Source organism: Xenopus tropicalis, chromosome 3 (genome assembly GCF_000004195.4).
Source record: "Xenopus tropicalis strain Nigerian chromosome 3, UCB_Xtro_10.0, whole genome shotgun sequence".
NCBI lineage: Eukaryota > Metazoa > Chordata > Amphibia > Anura > Pipidae > Xenopus > Xenopus tropicalis.
Genome location: NC_030679.2, coordinates 81,384,848 through 81,395,484, shown reverse-complemented (window position 1 = coordinate 81,395,484; position 10,637 = coordinate 81,384,848).

Below are 10,637 nucleotides of genomic sequence, written 5' to 3'. Positions count from 1 at the left end.
TATACTACATCAATATTGATCTTTGCCATGAAATTCACGGAGTGACAAGAAAATTTGCGAAATGCATTTGTCACACAACTTCTTTTTTTTGTCGCCTGCGCCCAATTTTTACGTGACCGGGCCCATTTTGACGCGACTGCGCCCAATTTTGCTAAACAATTCGCCAAAGTCGGAATGCGGAAAATCGCTGTGAATCCATGCTTGCTGAAAAAATTCACTCATCACTATACATCAACCAAAGGTATTTTACCAGTCATTGTTATCACTGGTAAATTTCCTACTTTCTGATTGCCCTTTATGGACATTCTTTTTAATTCACCAGCTCTGAGCTCAATTAGTATGGAAATTATGAATCAACAGGATTACATTGTGTGTGTGTTTGTGTATTTAACTGTGCTAATGCAAATAGAAGGTCTGCTATACATATATATATTATTGCTACATGGGGCAGGTGTAGACCTTACAGCTCATGACCAGGTGCTACCATACACAAATTTGACATATTTGGCAAAAAGAGTTCTTAATGAAAAAGAAAAAAAAGTACATTTATTAACCCTAGTATGTTTTATTTGGCATTAAGACCTATGACTGACTTTGATTGTTCCTTTTTTTTTTAACATATATATGTATATATTTTTGCATTAGGCAATTAAACAGTAACCTAATTAAGTTGGCGATCTGTAAATAACCACAGAGAATAAAGAATTTTGATAGTAAAAGCAGTGGTTATTTTGATTTGCCAAGGAGCTTTTTAAAAGTCCCCTGGCACACATCTTAATGGCAATATGTGCATGCAAGAGAATTAGGTAGAGGGGGACATAATCTAAAAACAAATTGTAAAAGGGGTTTTTCAAAGAAACCCCTGCTGGTTTAATCATTGGTTTAAGAATAATACATATGGATTACATTTGAAAAGGCAATCCTACAATATTTATGAGAACATTTTTTAGAGTGATGTATGTTCCATTCTTTTCTTCTCTTTATTCCTCAAACAAGCAATTATTTATTTCTCACTGAAGGCCACCAACCCAATTTACACTACAAATGACAGCCATTTTACAGGAAACATATGATCATTTTATTAAATATATTTTATTGTTATTCTGCTTATTTACAGAAGAAGTAAATGTAAATTTATGCTTGAGCTATCACTTTTTCAGCTAAAGGGAGCTTTATTTCTGAATATTGCACATCTTTTTAAAATATATCAAATAAACCAGTCTATATGTCTGTTGGATATATATATATATATATATATATCCCAGTAACCAGACTGTCCTTGTGCATAAATCTTTTTGCATTAGATTAATGAAAATAGCAAAAGGAAAAAAAGATTTAGTGTACTTTTAACCTGAACGTGGGAACATAGTTAAGTTGTGTAAATGACAGAAAGCAGTTTAGCCTCCAGCATTGCTAAAGCTAGGATTATAGTGCACAGCATAAACATGTCAGGAATTCTTCCCATTTCCTATAAAAATGGAGCTGGATATCACTACTGAGCAGTATTTCTAAAATGAAACTGCATATTTATTTACTAGATTGGCTTCAAAAGCCACAGAACGCATATTTATAAGAGTTGGAGCACATTAATACTGTAGGGACTCTCCTGAGGCAGGCTAAAAGACAACTTGTGCAGTTTTAATACTATCAGTCTTCAAACATACAAAATATAAATATGCAGTATATACAAGACAAGACTCACTGTCTTAAAACACCATATTCTATTGCAAATTTAGTTTCCACAAAACAACAAGAATAATGCTTGCAACGTGAATATGAATATGGGTTGCAGATTATGTTTTGCTTTGAACTTGACTGCTTTAACTTCCCACAACATTTTATTTGAAGGTCATTTGTTGCTGCGGGGCAGAGACTTAAATACGGCTTTCGTATTTCATATCTCTAAAATATTCTAAACAAAACCAGCCAGAACCGAGTGGCTTTGAAGTTAACTGCCAGAGATTTTTTTTTAAATAAATCCTCTTCTAGCTATTCTTAGCTTTTCCTTTTATCAGTACATGGACAGAAAGAAGCAGGGTAATATCCTAGTTTTTCTGCCAGTGAATTAACAAACGCATTATTATAGTTTGAATGTGTTTCAGAAATAAGATTATAATAATAATTTATAACCTTGTTATATACGATTGACCTGGAATGTGATATTTTTTGGGGAGTGTAACTGGAAACAAATAAGGTTATTATGATCACATGAGAGTAGTAATGCTTGATTCAGTTTCTAGATTGTTTTGTACCAACGTTAATCCCTGGTACATGACCTTGGCACCCAGGCACATTACCTAGACACCCAGGCACATTACCTAGACACTCAGGCACATTACCTAGACACCCAGGCACATTACCTAGACACCCAGGCACATTACCTAGACACCCAGGCACATTACCTAGACACCCAGGCACATTACCTAGACACCCAGGCACATTACCTAGACACTCAGGCGCATTACCTAGACACTCAGGCGCATTACCTAGACACTCAGGCGCATTACCTAGACACTCAGGCACATTACCTAGACACTCGGCCACATTACCTAGACACTCGGCCACATTACCTAGACACTCGGCCACATTACCTAGACACTCAGGCACATTACCTAGACACTCAGGCACATTACCTAGACACTCAGGCACATTACGTAGGCATCTGCAGTGCCTGACAAGGCTGCCCATTCAATGTCTGAACAAGTTCCCATCCAGTATATGCTGGGAAAGCAATCAATTTGGACTGGGCTTTTACATCAGTCGAGAATGATAGTCATCAGCAAAAGTCTGTATGAACTGCTTAAGTGACAAGAGAAACAATTATATGCCAAACTGGGGTTCTCTTAAAGAGCATGTCCCAACAAAAAAACATAATCAGTGAACAGCCTCTTTTAAATCTTTAAACACCTGCCATTCTGGTTATTATTCTTCTCCTCCTCTAACCCACTTGGCCCCTCACTTAGGAATTTATTTTGGCTGTTGACTACAGAGCATGCTTAGTTCTTCCCAACTCAGGTTACCAAACACGCCCTCCAGTCTAGCAGCCAATGAAGAGATGGTATTGCTGGTTTCCTCAGAAACTCTGCTCTAGTTATGCACTCTGCTGGAGAAATATGTTTTTTCTCTTAACCTTCTTATCCGTTACAGGGCACAATCTAAGCAGGACTTTTTAACAAACTTAGTTAGCCTTTGTAAGCCTGCATTGCATGAACTTTACAGCACATATGTACTGTTTGCAGTTGTAAATGTCACTGGTGATGTCAGAGGGAAAATGGCCACTGGGTGAAAGCTGCTATTTGTTTTAGGAAAATATGATGGTTCTGGTGAATGAAGGGATATATGCAATACAAATGGTGTGGTTTGGGTGGAGGATATGTGCCCAACTTTTATACATGGTAGGAAAATATAAGGTTTCCATGTCCTTTAAGAATCACAGATCTTCCTAGAGAAAGAGGTAATGATAACTGGTATAACTATTGGTGAAGCAGACCCTGGTGACAGGTGGTAAGGATTGACAGAGGAGGGGGCATACCACAGTTAAATCCTCCTTTATCTGAGGGTTGATAAATCAGCCCCACAATGTAACAATATCCGTACATCTCATTTCCCTCCAATAACGTTACTGCCTAACTAAAAACAAATGCAATGTAATTATATACAGATCTATAACTTCCTTGTTTGTAGAATTAAATGTTCACAATCATGTAGTTTTTTTGTGAGCTCATCAGCTTTTGGGTTTCGGTCATATATACTGAAAATGCTCAAATCTACTGTACTTTCCCTCACTTCTAGCCCATGTTAAACTCCCCTCTGTGCCAAAACTTAATTCTACCTTAGATATTAACTTATAATTTCAGGTAGTATGTATTTGTTGTGTGAATAATAGAATGAATGAAACTCCTCCCCAAATTCTTTATTTTAACAGATGTGTGTTTTATAAACCCTCCTGGCATTCTACCAGCTAGTTTTCTATACTGCATAATATCACCCTGGGACTGTATACTTGTATCTAAAAGAAATAACATCTGTTGTGTCACCTCCTATTAGGCAGGCACATACAGTAGTCGTGTGAATTTACCTAGACCCATACATAATCTATTTTGGCTAAGAATATATGTAAATGTTTATCATAGCAGCTGTTCAATTACATACTACTAAATGTGCTTTGTAATATTTCAGCTGAACTCTCATTTATTTGTATCTAATGTCACATTAATTGCTCTTTTCATGATAATGTTATACATGTTTTTGTTTGAAAACATATTAATTACTTGCACACTTTGATATATTGCCTTATTTAGAAAACATCCATTTAATCTGCAATTGATAAATATATTAATAATGAGAATGTTTAATAGCTTAACATTTATCTATATTAATGTTTAATTTTTTTTATAAACCATGAATGTCAGAATAAAAAATTCTGGATTGCGATTGGAAACATACAGGGTTGGACTGGGCCGCCAGGACACTGGGAAAAATCCCGGTGGGCCCCGGTGGCCCAGACCCGACCCTTGCTGGCGCTCCCACTGCCTGACTATTCCTCCTCTGACGTTTTAAATTTGTGCGCGCTTGGGGAGGATGTCGGGGAGGATGTCGGGTGGGGGCCCCTGCGGGGGGGGGTTAAGGGCCGAGGCCGGCGGGGCACCTGCAGGGCCCCTGGGGCAGTCAAATCCCCAGTCCGACCCTGGAAATATACATATTAACATGAAAAAGAGTTAAAACGTGTTATAGGATGGTTATATACTGTAAAAGTATTCAAAACAATATGTCAATGCTTCACAATGCAAAATCTATTTTTTGGGGGATAAACGTCAAATTTGTCTAAAGCTGCACACAATATATTTTATCCTCTAGCCTGTTGCCTAGTTGGCAGTATAGTATGGCCCATCTAAAGGACCATAGGACTTCATGTTTAATAAACAGGCATATACAATAATTCAGGGTTTTATTCTTCCCCAGGTGAAAAGTGATACAAACTATGGGGTAAACACTCTAAAGTGCTTCCTAAAACAAGGTGATAAAAGAAGGTCTCTGAGAATATGTACAACAAATAAGAATTCATTACTATCCATATGCACATTTACAAAGGTCCATATAAAAACACAAACTTTGTACATAGCAGGTACAAAGACTTTTCTTCTTTTTAGACTGTGACACTTTAGTTCTTTAAACATTATGCACTGGGATGTCATTGTGTATTGGTACAATTTAAAGAGAAGGCATTGTCTTAAACCTGATTTATTGTGTGCTCAGCTGTTACCATTTAATAATAATTGACCATAGGGACACTATCATAATTTTTTATTTTTTTTCAGCTGATACATCACAAAGCCAGGTACACAATCCTCAATCAAAAACCGTCACTTTTCATATGGATAAGTGTTAGAATCACTTCAAGGAGTAAGAAATTGCACATTCTTTTTGTTGCACAACATGCTCTAAACACACAAGCTAATAGAAAGAAATATTCCCTTTGATGTAATTAATTATATAACATAAGGAAATGGAAAGATATGAAATGCTTACATGTAGGCTTAATTAATGTCAGGCATTTTCTAAAACTTTTTAATCTTTAACCATACACTGTGGTGAAAAACTGAGGTAATAGTAGGAGTCTGTGTGTGTTTGGCTGTTTATTTTGCTTTTTATAATTGCAAGTATCTTACTAAATCTTCTCTTTCTCTAAGGTACCCAGGGTGTGTGTTTTGTATAGTTAAATTTAGCCTCTCTTAGGGAAACTACATTTGAGATCACAGCCCTAGGTGTCCTGACTCCTCCAGCTAGGCGGTATTCCTAAGGATTAGTTAGTAATAAATTAGTAATAAATTGAGTTTCTAGGGAATTTCTCTATACTTCTGTTTGTTTCCTTTTCAATATGCTTATCTGTATTTAATTTAATGAAGGAACACTAGGAAGGAAGGAACATAAAGGAACACTTATTATATAATCATGAGTCTGGTGTTTATTGTTTACAACCTTTTTATTGGATATTGGTAGAATCACACCAGCATATTTTTTCAGAGAAGAATTAAAGATATCTTGAGATGGGTTATCTTTTTTACGTATAGTCCTACATCCAACTTGCCTGGTGTTTATCTTAAGTATATTAGTAATGAGTTTGATTGAGGGGGAACCCTTTTCACATTTCAAACTGGCTCTGCCACTCCTCCTACCCACATGGGTGTTATACCTCTATCTAATCCCAAAACATAACTCATAATATTTACTGTATCTGACTATTTATAAAATTACAGTAAACCAACACCTCTTTCACTTCATAGCCACATCTCTGTACCCTTTCTCTCACCATTTGTTCCGACAAACCAAAATATAACTCTACCTAGCAAAATATGCCCTTATTTAATTATGTTGTCATATAAGATGTAGAATGTTGCTGTCTTATGATGTGGCCTCCTGCTCTACCATCTGTCTCCACTATAGGCTCATCCATCTCAACAGCTGCCTTCTTTGCTGCTCCATTGTGCCAGTTCCTCCACTTGATTCCTACAGCTTCTACAATCAATTTAATTAATTTTAACCTTCAAAGCACTCCATAGTTCTCCATAGTTCACAGCTTCCCTACTTACTAAATTAGAGTACAGTCTCCCTACTGAAACACTCTTTATAACAGTGTCCAACCACTGGCTCATCTGACTCTGACATAATACTGTTTAACTAACATTTCCATGCATTTTTGTGTAACTTTTATTAACAATGAATTGCATTTTATGCAACTCTGCCATAAATGTATATCTATATACATGTGGCCCTTAAACACTAGACTGTAATGCACTCTGGGCCTAATATATAAAGAACTGAATTTACAGCAAAGGTCATAGAGTACATTTCTATCCATGGTAGGGAGAATGCATATATGTACAGTAAAGTAAACTCAATGCAGTCTCTTAGCCTTCATCTAATCACCATCTTACATTGCCCATATAAATAAGGGCCCCCTGCCTTTTTTACCGTGAGCCACATTCAAATGTAAAAACAGTTGGGAGAAACCCATGCATACAAATGTTCCCAGGGTGCCAAATAAGAACTGTTATTGCCTATTTGGTACCATGTATATAGACTGGTAACCTACAGGTGGTTCTGTTTCGCAGTGCATTGTGTTTGTTCCATCAAACACAATGTTCCTACAAGCCAGTATATCAAAAATAATCACCTGATTTTTAGGTAATTGGGAACAACATCCAAGGGGTTGGTGTGTAAAATGTTGCTCTCTAGCTACCAGTTGGGCATTACTGATTTAAAGTATACAGACTTCATGTTAATATAAGAATGTAAAAGCTGATGCATTTAAAATGAGCACAAAAATAAAACCACAAAACTAACTGAAGAATTCTGAATTTACATTGAGTTGGTAAATAAAATCTTCCCTTAAAGCCCAAACTGAATGGCTTTACCCTTATACCTGCTGACCATTACCTTTCCTTGTGCCTGTCATTGATAATTCTACAATGTGAGTCACTCTACTTGATCCAGTCTCAATCACACACACAATGAAAATGAGTTGTTAAAGGGTGGAAGTATATTTTACTAGGCAAGCAATAGGACATATCAGTTTGCCATCTTTTTGAAGGAAAAACAATCATATCTCCATTATCTCTCCACAAATAGCAAAACTTGCAACTTATATTAACTATGCATAAAGGAATGTTTATCCCTCCCATTAAGCACTGTGTCACTATTACAAAAATAAAACACAATAAAAATAATAGTTCTAGGGTTCGCTAAAAACTAATAATCATTCATACTCATTCTCTCCCTCTTATGTGTATCTGCTAAAAAGTTACTGATACAGAAAGTGTCTCCTGATGCTTCTCTGCTTATTTCTATTGCTCTTGTCACAATGTGCATGTTGTTAATGATGTTGTTAATGATTTAAGTTCTTCATTTATTCAGACTTTATAGTATAATAAGATAAAAAGTTTTAGAACATTCAAGCAATAATTAAATTATAACAAAATATGTCAAATGCAAATGAGGCAAAGCAAATATTGCTGAGAGCAAGAATTATGAACATGACTTCAAGCTTTAAAGATAAGACTGAAAAGCGATGAAATTGTATTGCAGATCTTGGGTCCCCGCATTTAACAAACATCACAGGCAGAAATAGCTTTCATTATAGCCTCAGCTGAAGTGACTCATGCCAATTTGTTCACAGAGATAACAGGACTCTAGATACTGAAAGGCTTCCCACTGGCAGAACATGGAAAGCTCTAAGGAGTACAAAATAATTCACTTGGCTTTCCTTTTATTTTTTAGGGTTGTATAAATGGCATGACTGACATTTAATCATCGTGTTTTCATTATTGCTCCATGATAGAAGAAACTGCCTAGAGTGAAGACATTTAGTATGTTTTAAGGTCAAACAACATTTCTAAAGGTCCTTTGTCACTTGTTGAATCGATATTGATATGCTAAAATTTGGCAAGTTGAAAGATTCTTTCCACAGTATTTGCTGTACAAGACATATTTGGCAGCTATTGTTTTCTAAAACGCATATAAGAGGAAACAGTTACCATACAATATAAATAATGCAATACAGCAAATTCTTTAGACATAAAAAAAAGTTTTTGAGAAATGTTGGGCATACAATACAACAAATCCCTTATGCATTGTAACATTTTGAACTTCCTCTGTAGTTATACTGACCCCAAGGGTATCAGAATCATCCTCATAGAAACTACAATCAAATATATACCACATATGATGAATGGACTATCACAAAAACAAAATGTAAAAGTCTATATTAGGTATGGCCTTGCTAAACAACTTCATACATACCAGTTGCATATTTCAATTAGTACTTGTGTGAAAGTAAGTGGTTATAATTAACAACAATACACCAACATATTCTGCACTGCTGTACAATAAAAGGGTTTGTCTACCAAACATACAGTTTACATGCAAATACTAACCTATACAGGTGCTAAACTTGTCAATAAGTTCAAGATATTTACTTAGCTGCAACCTAGGAAGTATAGTGAAAGTCTTATTGCCCCTCTCAAAATTAGAAAGGTACAGTATATAAAGGGCTGCCTTCATGGGGAGGATAGTAGGGACTGTTGTCCTGCGCCTAGTGAAATCTTGATCCAAAGGGGGGCCAGTGGTGCAATGAAAGCTGCATAAACTGCTTAAATTACATAGAAAGTTACATTAAAACCTTTTATTTTTTACATAACTCCTGCAAAAACTTTTGTGACTTGCTTAGAAAGTTACATCATTTCCAATTTCCTTAACTAACAAATCAAGCAACGAGAATGCAGAAACCCTTGACAGGGGCAAACAGCACAAAAATAGAAAAAAATATAATCACACTAATATGATATACATAGTCACCTAATTCGTCTTATGCCTGTCTTTGGCATTTCATCAGAGATGTATGTAACCTGTATGTTTCATGTAGCGATGCACTGAACAGTTTTTGAATTTAGCCAAATACTAAACTGGCCGCAAAAGAATTAGCTAAATCCCACACTGAAACCAAACCCAAATTTGCACATGCAAATGATAAAAATCTTCCTAAAATTGCACCTTCTGTTTCCTAGTTGGTCATGTAACATGATATTATGGGCTTGAATTCAGCTTGGGCAGGCACTCAGGTTTGGCCCAACACAAATCCTGCAAAAAATGTTAGGATTTGGGCCAATTCTAAACCAAATACAGGATTCAGTGCATCCCTTGTCCCTTGTTTTTAGCACTGCAGAAAATGTTAGCACTCTAGAAATGCTAAAACAAACACTAATGTTTGGCAATTTGGAATCCATAAACCATAGATAACTTACCAAGGTGAAAAGGATAATTCAGGTGCTCCAACCACAAACTCTCAGCTCAAAAGAGCGGACAAACCATTACAAAAAGAAAAAGGGGTGGCACTCTGAACATCCAAAAGACAGGCCATTTAAAAAATTTAGAAAAAACCTTTATTATACACTCATATCATGAAGCCTGACGCGTTTTGTGTCTATATGACACTTAATCATAGGCTTCTATAAATGCTAGTTAATAATAAAAATAAAAAATCCAGCTATGGGTAGAGCATAAGGTACACTGGACACCTCTTTAGCAGGATGGGCCTTCGCTAAGGGGAAGTTACTATACGGAGGGTGTTGTGAAACTACACCTCCCACTGCATTTTGTAAGGGTAAAATGCAGTAAATAAGCAAATGGATGCCAGAAACTCTTGATGAACTAATTAGCAACTGGTTTATTTATGCAGACAAAGATGGTATAACAGGGTTCGCCGGTGGGATGGCATACGTGGCGCCACGATTTCCCGAAATTGTGGAAGTTTCCTCTCAAGGCAAATTGCGGCGCCACATATGCATTTATGCATATATGTATTTCGGGGATATTAGTCTCCTGCGACAAGGGAGATTTGTCTCTGTAATCTCCCCCGTGTGCCACAGCCGTTATGTTAAACAGCATGTTCACATCTACAACTGAACTCTTCAATGTGTACAAGAGGGCAAAGAAAACAGTTACTATGGACAGTATGCCCCCCAGTCGCTCTTTACTGCTGTGCTGCAAGTATGAGTGATGTCACCCCCTCCTCTCCCCCCCCAGCAGCCAATCAGCAGAACAATGGGAAGATAACAAGATAGCAGCTTGGCCAGTGGACT